Source organism: Balaenoptera borealis (genome assembly GCF_965194805.1).
Source record: "Balaenoptera borealis genome assembly, chromosome: 17".
NCBI classification, from domain to species: domain Eukaryota; kingdom Metazoa; phylum Chordata; class Mammalia; order Artiodactyla; family Balaenopteridae; genus Balaenoptera; species Balaenoptera borealis.
The window spans coordinates 30,111,744-30,135,677 of NC_138876.1; the positions used below are offsets into that span (position 1 = coordinate 30,111,744).

The 23,934-nt window shown below is 36.3% G+C and overlaps 1 protein-coding gene across 1 annotated transcript in view; it reads right to left on the bottom strand.

The window, feature by feature from the left end:
* Positions 1–23,934, bottom strand: part of LOC309615148 (uncharacterized protein) — a 259,975-nt gene that overhangs the window by 19,621 nt on the left and 216,420 nt on the right. The window lies entirely within an intron of this gene.

Below are 23,934 nucleotides of genomic sequence, written 5' to 3' on the forward strand. Positions count from 1 at the left end.
TATAGAATTCTGGTTGATAGGTTTATTTTCTTTCAATACTTTGAATAGATCATTCCATTCTCTCCTGGCCTGAACTGTTTCTGTTGAGAAATCCACTGATAGTCTTATGGGGGTTCCCTTGTAGTAACTTATCTCTTTTCTCTTGATGCTTTTTAAATTCTTTTTTTTTTTTTTTTTTTTTTTTGCCTTTGACTTTTAACAATTTAATATATCTTCTACATGCCTATTTGGGCTCAACCTATTTGGGGTCCTTTGGGCCTTGTTGATCTGGGTGTTTATTTCTCTCCCCAGGTTTGGGAAGTTTTCAGCCATTATTGCTTTAAATATACTTTCTGTCCATTTCTCTTTTCTCCTTCTGGAATTTTCATAATGTGACTATTGTTTTGTTTTGTTGTGTCCTATGAGTCCCATTGGCTTTCTTCACTCTTTTTCATTCTTTTTTTCTTTTTGCTCCTCTGATTGAATAATTTCAAAGTTCTATCTCAAGGTCACTGATTCTTTCTTATAAGTGGTTGAGTCTGCTTTCCAAGCTTTGTATTAAGTTTCTCAGTTCATTCAATATATTTTTCAGCTCTAGGATTTTTTACTGATGGTTTCTACTTCTTTGAACTTTTTTTATTCATGCATTGCTTTTCTAATTTAATTTTGTTGTCTATCTGTGTGTTCTTGTAGTTCACTAAACATCAAGATTATTCTGAATTCTCTGACAGTTCTTAGATTTCCATTTCTTTAGGGTCAGTTACTGGAACTTTATTAGTTTTCTTTGGTATTGTGTTTACTTAATTTTTCATGATTCTTAATTCCTTTTGTTGGTACTTGTACATTTGAGCAAGCAATCTCCTCTTCCATACTTTATAGGTTCACTTTTGCAGAGATAACTCCTCACCAGTCAATTCAGTTTGGGTTTCTGCTAATGCCCTTACGCAGGTGGGGCTTGCTATCAGGGTCTATTTTGGGGCAAGTTCCCTATCAAGCTCTGAGGTGAGGAGGGGGATTTGTGCTGTTGGTGGAGAATAGTTGGATAGGACTGATAGCTTGGTTTCCTGTCCAAGCAAGGCTGTAGGATGGATTTTGAAGTTCCCTGGGTTATCTGTTTAGGCTTTCTAAATATTGAGACTAAATACTATTCTCAGCAGTAGGCAAGGCTACAGATTAGTTTTCCTGTCCTGGCAGGGCAGCAAAATGGGCCCCAGGGCTCACACAACTCATAGTTTGGAGACCCAAATCAGGAAAGATCATGTGCTGAATTCTCTGGCCTCAGATGAGGCCACTGATTTTGCTCGGCAGATGGAGAGAGCAATGACCTATGCTCGCTGTTCAAGTTCCACTGTACAGAGGGCTGCTGGATGGGCTATGCAGCTTTCTATGTACTCTAAATAGGTTCACTGGTTGGGTAGGCTGAAGGCTGTGTTTAGCAATGGGCAGGACTACAAATTAGTTGCCCTGTCTGGGAAAAGCTGGAGAACTGGCTTCAAAGCCAAAAAGTCTCTTTGTGGTCCTGACCAAATTCTAGGGCTGGCAATACTCTTTAAGACCTGAATCAGACAAACCTTTACCCTGCCAAGTTTCCTGGTCATACTGCTCCACTGTTTTGGCTCCACTGATGAGCAAAGATGTTGATTTTGACACTTACTTGGGCATTTCAGGTAGGAACTCAGTCTACAGAGATCTGAGTGCTGATTGTTGCAAGTCCCTACCCACTTCTCCATCACAATCAGATTCCCAGGGGTGAAGCCTCACAGATTGCCCTGCAATCCCATGGAATAAAACCAGAGTGGGAGTTTCCCTGGAGTGACCCACAATCCTGGGGAGGCAGGATGTCTACCCTGGGCTCTCATTTCCCTCTGGAGGAACCATAGGCTTAGGGGAGACTTCTTAGTGTGGTGCTATACCAGCCTGGAGGAGGGGCAATGTCATTAGTGTGTAGTTGCTCCTTTTACACTTCTAATACAGTGTCTTGGTTGCTGTGGTACAAGGGGTGCTTCAGCCTCACCCCTGTGTTCTAGAATTTTCTCAGGTTATCTTGTCTGTGAACAGTTGTTAGTTACTGTCCTTGTGAGAAGGAAGCAAAGTCAGGAATGAGTTATGTTGCCATATTGGTAATGTCACTCCTCTCTCAGGATCTTTGGACACAAGGCTTATTCACCTAGCATTAAGTCATATTTACAAGCCGATGCCTCATAAAGAAGAGTGATTGATGTCCTATTGTGGAAAAAAGTCCATGAATGAGAGGTCAGACAACCTGGGGCTTATTTATGGCTCTGCATTATTTGAATTTATTTGACTCCAGTCTTCCAGCAAGTTTTTATTAGATTAAGTTTATAGGTGTTCCAAATCTAATATTCTTGGGTTTTTCTTAGTAAACATCAAAATATCCACAATACAAGAGCAGTTGATATTTTCATGCAAATCTTTTATAATTTGAAAAATAAATGTACAAATTATCAGATTAAATTTTATTCAGCATAATCTTAATTCTAGGTATGTATTATTTTCATATTTAACTTTTAAAATTGGCCATCTACTTATTATATAGAAGTTTTTCTTAAATATAATTTGGTTTTGACTACCTCTTTATTCAACCTGGTTTATTTTTTGGATATTACAGACTTGACCTGAGCATGAGCTACCACAAATACTTCATGAAAACTGGTGAAATTTACATTTATTTCTCGGTAAAAATAAAGTAGGCAAATAGTATCACCATAGATTCATCACGAAGTTGTCAAAGTCACTTTATATTCCAATCAAGAGTCTGTCCAAGAATAAACAGGGATCAGTATTAGAGTATATTCATTATACCTAAGAAAATACACAACAGTATTTTCAGAGCACTTAGCAAATTTAATCCCCAAAGCTTGAAATTTACAAGTATATCCTGATGTGCTGATCATAGATTGCACCATTAGTCTAGCTTTAATCCCTGAAAAATATTAAACACTTAAACACCACTTAGTGGAAAAAAATCATTAAAATGGAATTGAAGTTCGCATTGTTATTTGGAGAGGCTTGTATTTATCACATCCTATAAAAGTTCCAAGAAGACTATAACAAAAATACAAATATTGGCATGGGGCACACCACTTCTTTGCCTGCTTTTAAACAGATGTCTGTGACGAAGTTTATTGACATGAAAGAGAACATTATTAACATCAAATTCTCAAAGAGCATAAAACATAGCTCTCTAGTGAAGTGATTTATCAGTTGACGAGCTTTCTCGCTTACCAATGACCATTTCAGAGAAAATAGCAACACTGGCACATCACTGATTGCACCATCTCCATAATATGTTTTCATTCCAAACACAAACAGTTGTATTTGGGAAATATTCATAACATGCCCAAGAAGTCTTTTTTTACAGATATTACAAATTTATGTGTCAGTTCCACAGCAGGGAAATGCTTATAAGAATTATGAATAGATATTATATTTATAAAGAATTTAATAACATGGGGAGAGAGTTCCCTGGTGGCCTAGTGGTTAGGATTTGGTGCTTTCACTGCCATGGCCCAGGTTCAATCCCTGCTCGGGGAACTGAGATCCCACAAGCCACGTGACGTAACAAAAAAAAAAAAAAAAAAATGGGGAAAATGTCATGATATCATGTCAGTGAAAAAGCATAATACAAAGCTGTATATATAGTGTAATGACCATATATAACATCTATAAATATGAATACTAAAAGTACTAAAGGGAAATTTATTAAAAGGAAATGTACTAAAAGATCATTCACAGTTACTTTTTTTTTTTTTTTAATTTATTTCTTTATTTATTTTTGGGTGTGTTTGGTCTTCGTTTCTGTGCGAGGGCTTTCTCCAGTTGCGGCAAGCGGGGGCCACTCTTCATTGCGGTGCGCGGGCCTCTCACTATTGCGGCCTCTCTTGTTGCGGAGCACAGGCTCCAGACGCTCAGGCTCAGCAATTGTGGCTCACGGGCCCAGTTGCTCCGCGGCATGTGGGATCTTCCCAGACCAGGGCTCGAACCCCTGTCCCCTGCATTGGCAGGCGGACTCTCAACCACTGCGCCACCAGGGAAGCCCACAGTTACTTCTTAGTGTGACCTTGATTAGGTTCTTAATACTTTGCTATACTTTTCAAAGTATCTTTAATATTCATAGAAAGGAAAGGTGGGTAAGTATATAATACCAAATTTAAAAGTTCTTTATCATGCTGAAAATTTCTAGCCATGATGATTAAAAGTAAAAGCAAAACCATTTAAAGGAGGAAAAGAAGTACTTCCATGCTCAATTTAGATAAATGAGACAGAATCAAATTCAAGTTAGAAAAATAAATTTTTTTAATTCAACATTTAGCTAACCAGAGAAAAGTCTCTTTACTCAAAATGCTTTTCTTCACTAATAATAATCAGCAAAAGACAGGAGTCATTGTCTATGCTCAGAATTGGAGTTTCAGTTTTTTCCTTTTTCGGTACCTTATGTTTCCTCCTACAGATTCCTACAACTCAGTGTTTTTCATGTTATTGAAGCTTGTGTCATCCTGCTGAGAAGCATTTGAGGCCATGTTGTAACCAGGTTTATTATGAGACACCAAAACATTGTTGTTAGGTAGAGTCAGGAGCCTATGTTCACATCCTCCATTCAGCACTTTGAATGCTACCCAGTTTCTTAATTTTTCTCTATCTCAGTTTCCTCATCTGTGGAATGGGCATTATAACCTCAGAGGGTTTTAAGATGACTAAAGTGATAATTCTCGTAAAACTGCTGATACCCCTCTGATTTCCCCAAACCTTAGTCTTCCCCATCTTAACTCATGCCAATTCAGTCCTTTCATTTGCTTAGCCCAAGTCCTTGAAGTCATCCTAATCCCTCCTTTCTCCACACCCCACATTCAATCTGTCAGCAAATTCTGCTGTCTCTACCTTCAGAATAAATGCAGGCTCTGACCACTTCTCACCATCTCCACTGCCACCAACTTGGTGCCAGCTGTCATCTCGCTCCTGCACTAATGCAATGGTCTCCTAACTTTCACCCTTGCTCCCCACAGTCTATTCTCTGAAAATCACACTGTAAGCCACACCATGTCACGCCTTTCCCAAAACCCTTCAATGGCTGTTTATCTTGCTCAGAGGAAAAAGTAAATTCTCAACCAAGACCTGGAAGGTCTAACAAAAGCTGGTCCCTCTTTATGCCTCTGACCTTAACTCCTACTGCTCCCCCCATGCCCCTTGTCTCCAGAACAGAAGGCAAGGCTTGCTTTAGGACATCTGCACCCGCTGTTCCCTCTGCATGGCTCATTCCTCACCTAGGCATTTATATGGTTTGCTCCCTTACCCTCTTCAAACCGTCATTCAAGTATAATCTTTTCAGCAAGGCCTTTCATGTTCAAAATTGTAAATCCTCCCTTAGGACTCCCCATCCCATTTCCTGACTCTTTTTCTCTTCAACATGTACCATTTTCTCATTTACTGTGTAAATTTTTCACTTATGCTATTTAGAATATCACTCTATGAAGGCAAGAATTTGATATATAAATGGGCCTTTAACAATGCCTCATACCTAGTAGTTAGTTAAACTTTTATGGATGAATGAATAAATGGATGAATGAATGAATACATGCCCTTAGGACAGTGCCTAGAGATAGCAAGTACTCTATACATTTTAACTATTCTCATGTTCTGTGAGAATGTCACAGAATTGTGAAATCATAAAATTAGAAAGAACTTAAACCATCTATTTAATCTACATTTTTGAAAGGTGATCATTTGATCTTTAAGTAATCTCTTTCTCAATAAGCCATTTGCTACCAAAGAGCACACAGTTTCTTTTTTTCTATTTGTTTTTTATTCTATTTGTTAGCCAGTGACAGGCTGTAATGTGTCTCCTGGTAAGTTCTATTCATTGATGCTCTGGTTATATTCTGCAACTACTCTAAGTGTGCCCATCTTCTACATGAGGGAGCATTCTGAATATCTGAAAGTAGCTAGAATGTCCCATTTAAGTCTTTTTCTCATAAATATTGTAAGCTCGTACACATCTTCCATTACACCCAGAAGTGAGCACAGAGGTGGTTACACCAATATATTTCCATATTGCAAACCAACCATTAATATTTTATCCAGTGTCATCACACCATTAGCTTATGTTGAACTGGTTGTGGTTTAAGATGGCCAGATGATGTTTATAATTTGTGTATTTTTCCCGACATTAGCTCCTTTTAAAGTAGTTCTCTCCCATTCCATTCTATACATTTCCCACAAATACAGAACAATCTTCACTGAGATCCTGTCCTCTTAAATTTAGAAATTAAATAGTGAAGTATTACAGTGGTAATGCTATAAACTCTCAGGCTATGAAAGAAAAATAATAAATTTTACCATCTATAATCAGAAACACTTGTTATATATTAAAGCATCACACAGGTAACTTCCATGAATTATCTTTTTCCACCACACTGTCTTCTGCTAAAATTTTCAGAATTTGTGGTGAAAAGGATCCCATCTTCCGTGAAACGTCTTCCCACACCCTCTCAGGAACTCTACACTCTAAACACACCTCATGGGTCTCACTGTGGTAAACCTGTCCTTCTGTCTACCACCAAAGCAGGATCTCAAGGATCTCAACGACAAAAAGACTCCTCACAAAGATTGTGTGATTAAATGGTTCTCATGATGTGAACTGAAAATGTTGAGTAGAAACCTTGATTTCATAAATTGCTTTCTTGTGCTATGATTTCTGTAACCTCATTGTTCAACTCCTTTGTTTATCATTAAAAGCATGATCATAGCATGGTATCTAATAATACCAACAGTGGAATTAGATAGCTTTAATAGGATGCATTTTGAACTCCTTACAAGACACATTATAAATGTATTTATGAGTTGAAGAATAAATAGATAAATTTGAACAGTTAAAAAGTGTTTAATAGCAGAACAGCTTATTCCCTGCACTAAAATGCTTTTCATTTTATCATAACCCTCCCAATGTCAGCTCTCAACATGGCTGAGGAAAAACGGACTTTATTCTACTCTCAAGATTCAATACACATGTGTAGGTACAAGACAAATTAGTAGCCAGGAAGATGACAAAGCTTACACACCCAGAAGCAGAACCATGTATATGGCCATCAAAACAGATTTGCTGAATAGATTTTATGCCTCTAACAGAGTTTACACCTAATTATCCAAACTGGATATGAGAGACATGCATACATGCATATGGCTCTGCAGATAATGAAATGTTAATCAAAATATTTTTCGTTTTCATTTAAAGGATTTTGGCTAAGAGAAGTTCCCTAAATTTAGCAAATAAACATAGGATGACCAGTTAAATATGAATTTCAGACAAACAATGAATAATTTTTTAGTTTACATGTCTCCAATAGTGCATAAGACATACACACACCAAAAAATTATTCATTATTTATCTGAAATTCAAATGTAAATGTGTGTCCTCTATTTTATCTGTCAGTCTTAGGTTAAGATCAAAGTAACATGACTGTGATTGGAGTCACATCAATGTAAAGGTGTGTTAAATAAAGTTTTGGTCCAGGCAACAAAATACAAAATAGGCTGCATGCCAAAGCTAGGGACCAGACAGAGGGCAGAACTCACAAATTAAAAAATCACAAAAACTGGTTCCACTCTTCTTGGGCCATTCAGTGAGATCAAGAATATAAAAAGCGGTCACAGCATTCAGAGAGAGAGATACTGTGGGGGATTTTTCTATGGAAAAAGTTGGGCTTGAGCCCTACCTCCAGTTCCCCAGGGGAAAGGAGAGGAATTTGTTGCCCCTCATCTCAGTTCAAGTAAGGGGTTCAGCCAGAGCCCTTGGAGGGCCTAATTCTCTCCATAGTTGAGGGATTCCATGGACTAATAAAGTGGCCTATTTCAGGACAATAAAGAGAGGACAGGGCTAGGTTGGCAAAGGAATTATACTTCTATTAGTAAAAGTCAAGGAATGTTTGATTCCCATGGACCAAATTGTGGGCCTGTGGGGAAAGAGGTGATCTGGAGCACAAGAGAACTTGGGTGCAGCACCAAGTTGGAAGATCACTCAACACTAGGGCTGAGGGCAGAAGGAAGACATTACTCACGCCATGACAGCTGCCACTAAAAAGGGCTACTCAGTGGTCTTTAAAGCACCCACAGGAGAAAGTATCAGCTACAACCACCTGCCAAATTAGAGTGAGAAGCCAGCTTATGAAGATATCAGTCCCCAGCCAGGAAAGAACTTCCCTTTTCTATTTCCCTTTCTTCTCTACTCCCTTTTCAACCATGGCATGGTCAAAAACTATAGTTTGATGAGTTCGAGTTCAGGAAAGTTACCGATAAGTTTCTCTTTCTTCTCTCCAAATGCCCCAGCCTACCATCTACAGGTCTCAGCCTCTTACTCTGGATTCAAAAGCAAAATGCTAATTAATATGTTGCCCTGGATTATTTGAAAAATTTTGCACCGAGACTGTGTCATATCTCTTAAAGTAACTGCATACTGTAATAGTGAGCATAAACATTTTGGGGTCTGCTAAATTTTAATCTGATAGAGAAAAGTTTTCTCCAACTAAGTAAATTATAAAGTAGCCTTGGGAGACAAAACTAAAACTGCTTAGATTATATGCAATGATTCAGGTGGTTCATATGGTAATATTGGGACAGAGATGAAAATGCCCTTTCTGTGAAAACCAGGTCGGCTGGAACAGCTTTCAGGATAACTCCATCTGTGTCTACCTGTCCTTCATGTTGATTCACCAAGAAAAACACTACCAGCTACTGTACTGGTTGCTTTCGTCATGCTGCTCTTCTTTTGCTGGCCAAATATAGAGCTGGTGTCAATTTCAGAAGCCTATACACCATGTTATGCATTTAAAAGCTTATCAATGAACACTTATTTTTACTCCTGATACTCAGCAACAATGTGAAGAGACTGTACATAAGAATATTTCTAAATTTGTCTGAGATTTTTCAGAACTAAAGGTTTTCCTTTGAGTCAGTTTTCTCTCCAAAGACTTCATTTAGGTTTTTTTCCCCTACTTTTTTTGTGCTAGTTTCACCCAACTCTCGAGGATTCCTAGATTCCTTTCTTCAAGAAAAGGAACAAATGCTCGACAGATTAACCTCCAAAAACTGAGAACAAGAAAGACATATAAATGTATCTGGAATCAATAACAAAATCTATTGCAATCATGTATAACACAAGAAAGTCCTGACACAGCCAAAACACGATGCTAGCCAAACATTGCACAATGCTGAAGGCAGCAGTCAAGTTTGAAAATAAAAATAGTAGATAGTATCAGCATAGACAGAATGCACAAATTCCTGTAATATAATTACCTTACTGGGAATGCAAGAAAAAAAGAGCCAAAAGTAGTGACCTGATCTATTACACGCATCTATCTTCTACAATTTGCAAATGTCCAAAATGTATAGAGGCAGCTATCCTGTTATATTTTCTTTGTTATTTTCTTTTATAATAAAAAGAATAATGTCACATTTGGGGAAAAAGGGCAAGAGGTACTTTTTAACAAAAGTAAAATTATATATAGTATCTTGTGAGTCCCTCAGTGTAATTCAGATTTATATATCTAAAAGTATTACTTATGTTGGTTTTTCTAATTTTTCATCTTTTATTGAGATATAATTGACATACAACATTGTATTAGTTTTAGGTGTACAATGTAATGTTTTGATATATGTACCTATTGCAAAAGGAGTACCACAATAAGTTTACTTAACATCCATCACCACACATAGTTACAATTTTTTTCTTTTGATGAAAACTTTTAATATCTAATTTTCAAATACACAATAGAGTATTGTTAACTAGGGTTGCCATGCCTGTGCATTACATCCCCAGGCCTTATTTATTATATAACTGAAAGCTTGTACCTTTTGACTACCTACACCCATTTTGCCCACTTCCCATCCCCCGCCCCTGGTAACCACCAATCTGTGCTCTGTATCTATGAGGGGGTTTTTTTCTTCTTTTTCTTTGATTCCACATATAAGTGATATCATACAGTATTTGTCTTTGTCTGACTTATTTCACTTAGCATAATGCCCTCAAGGTCCATCCATTGTTGTTGCACATGGCAGGATTTTTTTCTTGTAAGTTTTAGGGCAATAACCAAGAGATGGTATTTATTGTGCTTTTAAACATTTCTGAAAAGCTATGCACTAAGAGAAGCCAGTACTTCAGAAGAAATTTTTAAAGAAAAAAAAAAAGATACTGTTAGTGGGTTACAAATTAGAAGCCCTGGCTGCCATCTCCTAACTTGAATCCTAGTTTAAGTGATTACATACAAACGTGAGAGAACCTGAGAAAACCTGGCGCACGCACACACACAACCACACTTACCTTTGCTCCTTTCAAAACTGTTTATGGTACAGAAGCATTCATGGCAATGACAAATTCCACCTCAGAGCTATAGTCTAGAAAGGGTGCCTAATTTAAAACATATTTGTCTGTAATTTCCCCTTACTTCCCACCCCACCCTTTCCCAGTACAAGTTTTTTCAGTGGAATAAGCAAGACTGGATGCAATATAACTGAAAATTCAAGCTAAATTCCAGCTTTCTTATGCAGGTTAATCACAACAAAGTTTTTGAGCCAACTGATTGCAAATAAACTAAGCTCTACCACATAACCAGAATATTTATTTTAGTTCTATTATGAGCTTCTCTTTGAAAGCTATTCCCATAACAGCTATAGTAGAACATTAAATTACACTTTTCAAGTGTTGGGCCTTTCCTTTGGCCTTAATGGCAATGAGCTTAAGGGGCTCAGGCTCATTTATTACAATTCCCCTTTCTTTCTGATGGTTAAATTTATACTATTGTTATTGCATATAACTTATTTAATTTTTAAATTCAGAACATATTTATGAACAGACTTGAAAATTCAGAGAAATAGAAACAAGGGGAAAATCAATTTTCCTACCAGCTACCTTCAATTACTTTTTCTAACAGTTATGGTCTTTTGTCTTCTAAGCCCTTGACAAAAATATGTGCACTTAAAATAAAATTGTACATATGGCTTTATATCCTATTCTTCTCACTTAGCATTATTCCATTAGCATTTTCCATGTTCTTACATTATCTTTTTGAATATTTTAAGTGGTACATAATATTCTAATGAGTGAATGTACCATGGTTTATTTAATTTTTTCCTTGTGATTGGACATTCTGTCTGTTTCCAGTTTCTCACAATTATTAATGATGATCCTATGAACTTCTTTGAATGAAAGCTCCTTTTTATATTTAGGATTGTTTTATTATGGTAGATTCTCAGGGGTGGAATTGCTGTTCAGAGGACATCAGGTTTCTTAAGGCTCTTCATACATATTGATACATTGCTATCTAGAAAGGTCATACCAACTAACTCTGCCACCAGAAATAATTGGAGCATTCCATCATATACTGAATGTTTTCATCCCAGGCTCACTAGCATCTTTGCTAATATGATAGGTAAAAAATTGAATATCATTACAGTTTTTAGTTCATCTAACAAAAATTAGACATATATGCCCATAAAGACTTAAAAACCTTACAAGGCCCTTTAAGGAAAATAGTCATCTTCCAAATCCTTCCCTGCCTCACAAACACCCAACAACCATTTCCTACTTCCCAGAGACAGAACATGTTCTAGCCACTGTTGTTGCCTTGTCTTTTGACTGTGTAACCACAAGTTTATGGGCCTGGAGCAACATGAAATATCTCCCTTTCTATTTTGATTGCTGATCTGTCAAGTGAGGAAATCCACCTTGGCATGACAATGAGAGGAAGGTGTCCTTATGTTGGTGTGCAATAAAATGCCCCACTCATAAGGTCAGGATGTTAAAAAATCTTTTGTCTTGATTCTTGTCCCATGATGTTTCACTCAATCATCTATCCCTGGGCCACTCTCCCAGCCTTGTTCCAACAACCCAGTAACCCATAAGAACAATGATCGGGTCAGTTGTCCTTGCTTAGCTCTGCTCATGGAGCTGATTTTTATCATCTTCAACAGTCCAGATGCATTCAGTTAGTTGAATTACTGCTGCCTTCTCTCAAGAAAACCTTGTAGGTATTGGTCCTCTCCATCGCTTACCTTTGTTCTTCCAGAGTGAAGTACTCAAATAGCAGAGCACACATCACAATGAGGAAATGCCAGAGGCTGGGGTGGGATAGGAATTCTGACCTCTATTATTCTCTGGTGTGACCTTACTGTCACTTTCTGGTGTAACTCTGGGCAAGGTCCCTAATCTCCCTGTGGTTGAATTTTCTTGCCTGAAAAAATGGGAATAATAATAGTATCTACCTCACAGGGCTATTGTAATGATTAAATGGGTTGGTATGTATGTGTAACACTTAGAAAATGAGTGTCTCCTACATAAAGCACCATATATTTGCAAGCTATAACTACAATTTCATTCCACTTAATTCCTGCCACCTGAAATGATTCCTATAGTTTCTTGCTGTATATGTTTTGTATAACTTAATTCTATAGTACCTTCAAGGGTGGCATAGAACCTGGTTATTAAATTTCCTTCTAACGTAACACAGTGGTAAAAGAAGTTTTTTCTCATTGAGCCTGGTAGAGTGGTAGGGGTTTCATGTGGTAGTCAGCTACTGCAGTCTAAGTACGTGGGCTCTGAGACCATATAGATATGAGCTCAACTCCCAGTTCAAGTTACTAGCCCACTGACTTTGACCCAGTCACTAGATCTCCCTGATTCTAGTTATTTTCATCCTTTCTCAGAGGTTACTGTAAGAGTTGAATAAAACAAAGAAGATAATATAACTGAAGTGATTCTAACATATATTACTTGCTAAATAGATGTTAGGTGTCTCTTTTCCATTTCCCTTCATCTTTAAAATATCACTCTTGAATCTTCACATTTATTTGTTTGACACATATATAAAATGTATTAAATGATAGCCATTAATCCAGGCACTGAGATAGAAGTTCTCACAGTCTGATAAGAGATTAAACAACTAATTATAGAGTAGCGTAAAATGTGCCTTAGAGTTCAACTAATTCTTAGTGAAAAAATGAACAAATGGTTAAGTGAAAAGATTAACCTATATTGTGTAACTCTTTCTGGAGATTTCAACTTAAAGTTATCACTTATCCTATATTGGCAAAGACTAAAAATTCCAGTTCATGTATATGTTAGCACAATATGCCTAATGTATGTCTGTGGCTAGAATAGAGAAGAGGAAGATCTGGAGATAGAAAATGGAGCATGTAGACCTTGAAGAGTAGAATGACATCATGGTTTTTGTGCCTCAAAAAAAAGTGTTTCAAAGTAGAAAAATCTTCAGTAATTTGTTTTTATAAACACCCAGTTCCACATTGGCAGTGTATTCAAACAGTTCCATGAGAAAGTGCCATTAGCACAAAATAAAATATCTCATAAGACTTCTAAATATCCTTTGACTGTTTCCTTTTCCAAGTTTCCAATAAGAACTTAATTGTGAGATAGGCAAAAGCACAAACTTTTTCCAATTTCAGAAAAATAAATAGACATCATTAAAGTTAAATCTAAAAATATATTCACCTATCATCATCCATCTTTACTTAGAAAACAATAGTTTCCTATCCAAACAGAGAATTTGATTGATCCTAGGTTCTCAAAACACACATGAATGGTTTTGGACAGATGTTTCATCAGTGACAAATTGGCCTTGAGGGAAATACGACCACCTTGGAAAAAAGCCACATATCCAAATTCTTTTAGTTTCAGCAGCACTCGTTTGAAACTATTTTCTAATCTTAAATTTCTAAGTAAACTTCTATAAAAATAAATGTTAAAGAACTCTTTTTAAATCAGATTTAAATAAATCCTATAAAGGCTAAGATTACGGTTTTAAGTGACCCACTAATCAACTCTCCAATTTTTATGGCAATAATATTATTGGCAAGAGTTTGCAAAGTGGTTGATGGTATCAACCACAGAGCTCTGTTTATAAATACATATTATCACATTAGGGGCACACTGTTCTGATTTTTAGAGCATTCCATTTAAGTTCCAACCTTGAACTGATCTGATTAATACTTTTTCTTCTAGTGATTGTATTTCATTTATGACAACACTCAGTGGGAACAGAGAAAGTATTCCATTTAAAATTAAAGACTCTAAGTATCTAAGATTAGCACTGTCAACACCAAAAGCTGTGAAATTATCTCTTAGATATTCTCCAGAAAGTAGTGTGGAGGAAAGATCTGTAGTAGCTTTATATAGTGTTTTCAAGAAGAAGCAAGACGAATCCAAGAATTTCATAGCTAGGTAAATCAATAATTACTGAGATGTTTCTCCTGAATTAATGTTAAATGTGTTCTCGTATCATAGAATTAGACACTCACAAATACACTCACGTGCAAACACCACCGCCACGTATAATGAGGGCTCATTACACTATGAACTTGTTCTCAATCTACCATCTTTTTTGGTGTTGCTTTATTATTTCATTTGATTGTATATTTTACAGCTCCATTATTATTATCTTGAGATCTGTTTTAATGGCATGTTCAAGAAATCACTGGACCAAACTTTAAATGTAAAGGGCAAATGCAGAAACAACTAAGTATGTGTAAGATTCTCTTGACCTCATAAAAGTGGATCTATGGATATGTTTTCACATACAGACATAAATGCACATATGCACGCGTGCACACACACACACACACACACACACACACACACACACATTGTTTTCTTGGGTCAAACAGTTCATAATTCAAATGCTAAGGAAGATCTAGCAATTCCTGGAGAGTCAGCCATTGTTTGACTTTAAAATTTGTATATTTAATACTTCTTATAGAATATTCTCATGGGGGAGAGCGGATGAGTTGTGATAACCAGGTTTCAGCCTCCCTACTACCATCACTGTTTCAGCAACCTCAGAGCATTGCAGAAATGACTCCCCTTAGTAAATTCTGGCCCAGGCCACCCAAGTTTCTCTCTCCACCTGCTGCAGGAGATCAGAATGCCTAAGACCTTATATTCAAGAACACTAAAAGAGTCAAAGCTAGCAAGATCCATAGACATAATCAAGTCCAACACTTCTCACTATTTTCTAGAACAGTGACCTGAGCTTCCCTTCTCTTCACCAGGCTAGCACCTGCTCACCCTTCACATCTCTCTCTGGCTTCTCCTCCTCCAGAAATCCTTTCCTGATTGGCAAGTGTTTTTCCTGTGAGTTCACTTTGAATTCTTTGTACATCTCTGTCCCTTTCTCAGGGAAATAATATTGGGTAGTCCAGATTTCAACTGCTCCCTCATCCCCATAGTTGAATCACACTTCATCAAAAAAAAAAAAAATCACTGTGCAAATTGGTTTACATCACACACTCCACCATTAACAACTTCAAAATTCTGCTTGGGTATCAATCTTCTTCAAAGTCACCTTTTGTTTTTTACCAGTCTCCTTCTGGTAGCACCCTTGCCTCCAGGATTCTTTAGTATCCCTTATGCAGAACAATTGCACTGTCAATCATACCAGAAGCATTTCAGTGTTGAAGAAAACAAGATCATGGATATAACAGTATCTGCCTTCTCCAGAGGCAATTTATCCAGTCTGGTGTTTCCTGATCTTGCTCTTTGAAATCTTTCCCTATCTGATGAAATAAAAGTAACATCAGGATGTTTCAGTTCTTTGCTCTGGAGCTCTACCAATGTGATTTAGCTACGCTTTATGTTTCTACTCTGTCTTCCATCCTACGTTTCTCCAGCAAATGGTTTCTTCACCGATACTGTCTATATGACTTTTCTCTACCTCATGCTTGCTTGCTTACTTGTCGTTTCTTCTTCCCTCATAACTTCAGCCTATACATTAAATAATCATGACCTTTCTGACTTTTCAATTTACGCTCCCAATACTGCCTACTTCAAATATTTAAACTAAAAGAGCTGATCTCCCAGGTCATCTTTTAAATCTGGTCCTATCATAGCTCATTGGACAATGGATTGTCCATTATGGATTGGACATATGGATTGATTGCCCTTTGATTGATTGCCTCATATGGATTGATTGCCCTTTGTTCAAGGCTTAGCCCTGGTTGTCCAATCATGTGTCGTTTTGATTATCCCATGGTACAAAGATGATCATCCAGACTCACTCCTTCTGCAGCCATTGCTGATAGCTTAGTTGTCCTTAAATTGGGCCAGAGGGAAGCAACTATTATGACTGTTGTGAATTATGCCAGTTGCAGTTCCTTCTTTCTGATTGCAATAGATAGGTGGTGCCCAACCCATATCCCCCTTTATGATCCAGCGCACCCACCTCCCTGGTCCCATGAGTGTGGCTGTTAAAGGCTTACAGCAGCCTGCCTTTTCCAGGAAACTGTCCTCAGCTGACAGGAGCTGCCTCACCCCACAGATTACTGCCTTTTCCCCGCTTGTTCACCTTTCTTATCCTGCTTTACTTTACTTCCACTCTTAAAGATTTTTTCTGAAGAGCACTCCCTCAAAAAAATGTGCATGTGAATTCTTGTCTCAGGCTCTGCATCTAAGGAACATAACCTCAAACCTGTTAAATAAATTAAGGTCCCTTTGTATTGGAAATAAATAATTCTTTCTACAACTTAAAGTAATAACTTCGCATTTATGTTTTGAAATCCAGGATTCAGATTCTACTTTGATTTCAGACATGCTGTCATTTAAATGGAGATATAAAACTGCATAATAAACCTGCTAAAATGATGTGCATGAGGTTGTGGTGAAATAAAATGAAATGAACTATGACAGGCTTCAATTGTATTTGTATGGATCATACTTTTTTTAAGAATCAGATTTCAAGGACTCAAATTCTTTTTTATTATTCAGATATAATTGATATATAACATTATATTAGTTTCAGGTATACAACATAATGATTCCATAGTTGTGTATATTGTGATATGATCACCACAATAAGTTTAGTTAACATTCCTCATCACACAGTTACAAATTTTTTTCTTGTGATGAGAACTAAAGATTTATTCTCTTATCAACTTTCAAATATATAATACAGTTTTATTAACTATAGTCACCATGCTGTACATTACATCCACAAATTAATTTTTATTATAAATGGAAGTTTGTACCTTTTGACTATCTTCATCCATTTCACCCACCACCCAAACCCCCCACCTCTGGCAACCAGCAACAATCTGTTCTCTGTATCTGAGGTTTGTTGTTTTGTTTTGTTTTTTTGACTCCACAAATAAGTGAGAACATATGGTATTTGTCTTTCTCTGACTTATTTCACCTGGCAGAATGCACTCAAGCTTCATCCATGATGTTGTAAATAGCAAGATTTCCTTCTTTTAATGGGTAAATAACATTCCACTCAATTCCACATTTCCTTCATTTGTTCATCCATTGATGGACACTTATATTGCTTCCATGTCTTGGCTATTGTAAATAATGTTGCAGTGAATATGGGCGTGCACATATCTTTTTGAGTTAGTATTTTTGATTCCTGTAGATAAATACCCAGAAGTTAATTGTTGGATGACACGGTAGTTTAATTTTTAATTTTTTGAGGAACCACTATACTGTTTTACATAGTGTCTACACCAAATTAACATTCCCACCAACAGTACACATCCACCTCCTTGGCAACACTTGTTATTTCTTGTCTTTTTCATAATCTTCAAACAGGTAGAAGGTGATGCCCATTGTGGTTTTGATTTGCATTTCCCTGTTTATAAGTAATGTTGAGCACTGTTTCATGTACCTGTTGGCCATTTGTATGTCTTCTTTGGAAAAATGTCTAGTCAGATCCTCTGCCCATTTTTTAATTGGATTGTTATTTTGCCATTGAGTTGTATGTGTTTTTATATATTTTGAATATTAATCCATTATCAGATATATGGTTTGCAAGTATTTTCTCGCATTCAGCTGGTTGCCTTTTCATTTTGTTGATGGTTTCCATTGCTGTGCAGAGGCTTTTAGTTGGATGCAGTCCCACTTGTTTTTGTTTTTATTTCTTTGCATTTGATGTCAAATCCATAAATCATTGCTAAGACCTATGTCAGGGAGATTACCACCTATGTTTTCTTCTAGAAGTTTTATGGTTTCAGGTATAATATTCAAATATTTAATCCATTTTGAGTTAAATTTTGTGTGTGATATAAGATAGTGGTCCACTGTCATTCTTTTGCATGTATTCCAGATTTCCCAACACCAGTTACTGAAAACTGTCATTTGTCCATTGTATAGTCTTGGCTCCTTTAAAGAAAATTAATTGACCATATATACATGGGGTCATATCTGGGCTCTCTTCTGTTCCATTAATCTATCTCTCTGTTTTCATGCCAATACCATACTGTTTTCATCATTATAGCTCTTGTAATATAGTTTGAAATTAGGTACTTTGTTGCCTCCAATTTGTTGTTCTTTCTCAAGATTGCTTTCAATTTGTCTTCTGTGGTTCCATACAAATTTTAGGATTGTTTATTCTATTTCTGTGAAAAATTCCATTGGAATTTTGATAGAGATTGCATTGACTCTGTAGATTATTTTGGGTAGTATGCACATTTAATAATATTAATTCTTCCAATCCATGAATAAGGAATATATTTCCATTTATTTGTGTCTTCTTCAATTCCTTTCAGTAAGGTCATATAGTTTTCAGTATACAGGTCTTTCACCTCCTAGGTTAAATTTATTTTCGTTGCAATTGTAAATGAGATTGTTTTCTTAATTTCTTTTCTGATAATTTATTATTGGTGTATAGAAACACAACAGTTTTTATATTGATTTTGTATCCTGAAACTTTACTAAATTTATTTATTAATTCCAACAGTTTTTTTTGGTGGAGTCTTTTGGATTTTTGATATATATAATAATATCATGTCATCTGCAACTAGTGACAGTTTTATTTCTTCCTTTCAATTTGGATTCCTTTTATACCTTTTCTTGCCTAATTGCTCTGGCTAAGACCTCCAATACTATGTTGAATAAAAATGGTGAGAGTGGGCATTCTTATCTTGTCCCTGACCCTAAAGCTTTTAGCTTTACACCACTGAGTATGATGTTAGATGTGGGCTTGTCCCGTATGGCCTTTATTATGTTGAGGTATGTTCCCTCTATATCTACTTTGTTAGTAGTTATTATTATAAATCGATGTTGAATTTTGTCAAATGCTTTTTCTGCATCTATTGAGATGATCATATGGTTCTAATCCTTCGTTTTGTTAATGTGATGTATCACATTGATTTATTTGCAGATGTTGAACCATCCTTGTATCCCTGGATAAAACCCATTTGATCATGATGTATGAGCCTTTTAATGTATTGTTGAATTTGGTTTGCTAATATTTTCTTGAAGATTTCTGCATCTATGTTCATCAGGGATATTGGACTGTAATTTTCTTTTCTGGTAGTGTCCTTGTCTAATTTTGGCATCAGGGTAATGCCAGCCTCATAAAATGAGTTTTGAAGTACTCACTCTTATAGTTTTTGGAATAGTTGGAGAGGATTGGTATTAATTTTTCTTTAAATGTTTTATAGAATTGACTAGTGAAGCCATCTGGTCTTGGACTTTTTGTTTGTTAGAGGTTTTGATTACTGATTGAATCTCCTTACTAGTAATCAGTCTGTTCTTTTTTTTTTTTTTTTTTTCATGATTCAGTCTTGGTAGATTGTATGTTTCTAGGAATTTATCCACTTCTTCTTGGTTGTCCAACTTGTTGATGTGTAATTGTTCACAGTAGTCTCTTGTGATCCTTTGTATTTATCTGGTGTAGTAAGGTCTCCTCTTTCATTTCTAATTTTACATATTTGAGTCCTCTCTCTTTTATTCTTGGTGAGTCTAGCTAAAGGTTTGTCAATTTTGCTTACTTTTTCAAAATACCAGCTCGGTTTCATCTTTTCTTTTGTCCTTTTAGTCTCTATTTCATTTATTTCTGCTCAGATCTTTGTTATTTCCTTCCTTCTAATAATTTTGTAATTTGTTGTTCTTTTTCTAATTCCTTGAAGTGTAAAGTTAAGTTGTTTCATTTTCCTTAATCTTGATATAGACATTAATCACTATAAATTTTCTGCTTAGAACTGCTTTTGCTGCATCCCATAAGCTTTGGTATGTTATTTTTTAAATTTCTGTTTTGATATTTTTTCATTTACCCATTTTACAGCATAACATATGATCTATCCTGTAGAATTCTTCATATGCACTTGAGAAGAATGTGTATGCTTTTGGGTGAAATGTTCTGTGTATGTCTGTTAAGTCTATCCAGCCTTAAACATGTTAAGGCCAATCTTTACTTATTGATTCTCTCTCTGGATGATCTATTCATTGATGAAAGTGAGGTATTAAAGTCCCCTACTATTATCATATTGCCGTCTATTTCTCCCTTTAGTCTATTAATAGTTGGTTTATATATTTAGGTGCTTTTATATTGGATACATAAATATTTACAAATGTTATATCTTCTTGTTGGATTGACCTCTTTATCGCTATATAATGACCTTCTTTGTTTCTTATTACAGTCTTTGTCTTAAAGTCTATTGCCTGATATAAGTACAGGCATACCTCATTTTATTGCATTTCACAGGTACTGTGGTGTTTTTTTGTTGTTGTTGTTGTTTTAACAAATGGAAGGTTTGTGGCAACCCTGCATCAAGCAAGTCTATCAGTGCCATTTTTCCAACAGTATTTTCTCACTTCATGTCTCTGTCACATTTTGGTAATTCTCAAAATATTTCAAACTATTATTATTATTATTATTTTATATTTGTTATGGTGATCTGTGATCAGTGGTCTTTGATGTTACTGTTGCAAAAAGATTATCACTTGCTGAAGGTTCAGATGATGATTAGAATTTTTATCAATAAAGTATTTTAAAATTAAGGTATGTACATTATTTAAATATAAGGAGATATATATATAGCAAATTTAATAGACTATGGTATAGTGGGAACATAACCTTTAATATGCACTGGGAAACAAAAAAAATTGTGACTCACTTTATTGAGATAGTCATTTTACTGTAGTAGTCTGGAATCAAACCCACAATATCTCCAAGGTATGCTTATATAACTACTTCAGATTTTTAAAATTTCCATTTGCATGGAATATCTTTTTCATCCCTTCACTTTCAGTCTGTGTGTGTCCTTTGATCTGAAACAAGTCTCTAGTAGGCAACATATAGATGGGTCTTGTTGTTTTATCCATTCAGCCACTCTGTATCTTAAAATTGAAGGATTTATTCCATTTACACTTAAAGTAATTATTGATAAGTATGTACTTATTGCCATTTTGTTAATTGATTTCTGGTTATTTTGTAATTTCTTTCTTCTTCTTTTGCTTGTTTTATTTGTGATTTGATGTTCTATAGTGGTATGCTTAGATTTTTTTTTTTATCTCGTGTATCTATTATAGGTTTTTGCATTGTGGTTACCATGAGGTTTACATAGAACAACTTATATCTATAACAATCTATTTTAAGTTGACAACGAATTTAATTTGAACATTTTTTAAAGCTCTGCATATTTAGTCTTCCCCCATAATTTGTTTTTGATGTCACAATTTCCATTTTTAGCTTGTATATATATTAACAAATTATTGTGTTTTATGCTTATTTTTACTACTTTTGCCTTTTAACCTTCATACTAGCTTTATAAATAATTAACCCATCACCTTACAATATTAGACTATTCTGAATTACTACATATTTACCTTTACCAGTGAGATTTATACTTTCATATGTTTTCCTATTACCATCAGTGCCCTTTTACTTCAGCTGAAAGAATTTCCTTTAACATTTCTTGTAAAGGACAGTCTAGTGGTGATGAACTCCTTTCGCTTTTGTTTGTCTGGAAAACTTTCCTTCAATTCAGAAGGAAGTTTGCTGGATAAAGTATTCTTGGTTGGCAGCTTTATTTTCTTTCAGTAGGTTGAATATATCATGCCAGTCCCTTCTAGCCTACAAAGTTTCTGCTGAAAATTATGCTGCTAGTCCTATAAAGGTTCCCTTATATGTGACAAGTTGTTTTTCTCTTGTTGCTTTTATGATTCTCTCCTTGTCTTTAACTTTTTCCACTTTAATTATAATGTGTCTTGGTGTGGGTCTCTTTGGATTCATCTTTTTTGGAACCTTTTTTCCTTCCCCAGTTTAGGATAGTTTTCAGCCATTGTTTCTTCAAAAAAATTTTCTGTCCCTTTCTTCTCTCTCTTGTACTTTGGGATCCCTATAATATGAATGTTGGTCCACTTGATGTTGTCCCATAAGTCCCTTAAGCAATTTTCCCTTTTTTAATCCATTTTTGTTGCTCTGATTATGTGAGTTCCACTGCAGTATCTTTGAGTTCATTGATCCTTTCTTCTGCATCATCTACTTTGTTATTGAGCCCCTCTATTGTATTTTCAGTTTTTTTTTTTTTTTTCTGTGTACCGGGGCGGCTGTGTTGCCCTTGACAGGTCAAAGTGGTCGCAGCCCCCCGGAATGCTGCTGTGGCAGACGGAAAAAGCACCTGCCTGGGGCTGCAGCCAGGTGCAGAGTGAGTCTGCAGGTATTTTCAGTTTAATCATTGTATTCTTCAGCTCTGTGACTTGACTTCTACTTAATATTTTCTTTTATTTTCTATCTCTCTGTAAAATTTATTTTATTTATTAAATCTTCTGAGATCAGTGAACATCTTTATGACCATTATTTTGAACTCTGTCAGGTAAATCTCTTATCTCCATTTTATTAAGTTCTTTTACTGAGGTTCCATCTTTTTTATTTGAACCATATTCCTCTGTTTCTTCATTTTCCTTGATTCTGTATGGGTTATGCATTTCTATGCATTAGATAAAATTGCCACCTCCCCCAGTCTTGAAGGAGTGGTCTCCTGTAGGAGATGAATATTATCATTCAACTCTGCCCTAGCTCTTAGGTCTCTCAAATCTTTGTGATTGTCCAAGCAGCCTATTTTATTTTTAGTGGATCCCAGTATTTGAGGTATGCCCAATCCTGTCAGTATCCAAAGGGCAGCATCTTAGTCGGCACCTAGATTCAGGCTGATTAGAAGCCAGGTCCTCAGGCAGCAACTTTTAAAATATAAAAATATACACCTTTCAAGGGAAGACTGGGATATGGACATTTCTGTCTCCTCTCTCTGTGCTGAGACCTGGGGTGATAGCCAGTTAAGAACTCTTTCTTACTTTGCCACCATAAACATTGAACCCATAAACAAAGCACTGCTGGCTACTAATGTCAGGCTCTCAAGGGATTATCCTCTGGGTGGCAGACACAAAAGCTGGGACACCAGACTTATACAAAAGTTCCTTTCTTAAAGACACCAATGACCTGGGGTGGAGCAAAAGGGGATTGCTAATATGGTGCCTGCCATACTCCTCACTCTCTGAGGGGGTTATAGTCAGACCCTAGATGTGTGTCTACTTAGAAGCCTATCCTTCAGGCCACAGCTATAAAGATAAGCTAGTAGGCCTCTTTCACAGAAAGACTGGACACCTTACTCTATTGCTTCTCTGCTGTGCCCTGTGAGTGGTAGCTGGTTAAGATTTCTTTCTCCATTTGTTAGAGTCCTGTGGGACCCGTAAGCCTAACCCCCACTAGTCACCAGAGCCAGATGATCTAGAGGTGTCCCCTGGGTGGCAGATGTTAAAATTGGGATGCCAGATGAGTGTACAAGCTGCTTTCCAGGAGATAACAGCAACCTGACGTGAGGCAGAAGGAGAGCACAAAGATGGCATCTCCTGGCCTCTATTTCAGGAGAGTATTTAAGTAGGTCACTAGATGCTTGGTCCTCAGGCTGATGCTTTGAGATAAGCAAATAAGCCTCATTCACAGAAAGTCTGGGTGCTTTTCAGTTGGCTGTCTCTGTGCTGGGCCTTGGGATGGGTGAATCTATGCACAGGAGCCCTTTAAGAACTGTTTCTCAGTTCTCTATAGCCTGTGGTTCTCTTGGACCCATGACCCATTGGCTTTCAAAGCTAGAAATTTTGGGGCTCATCTCTCAGGTGCAGGTCTTAAAAGTTAGGGTGCCTGATGTGGGGTTCAAAACCTTTGT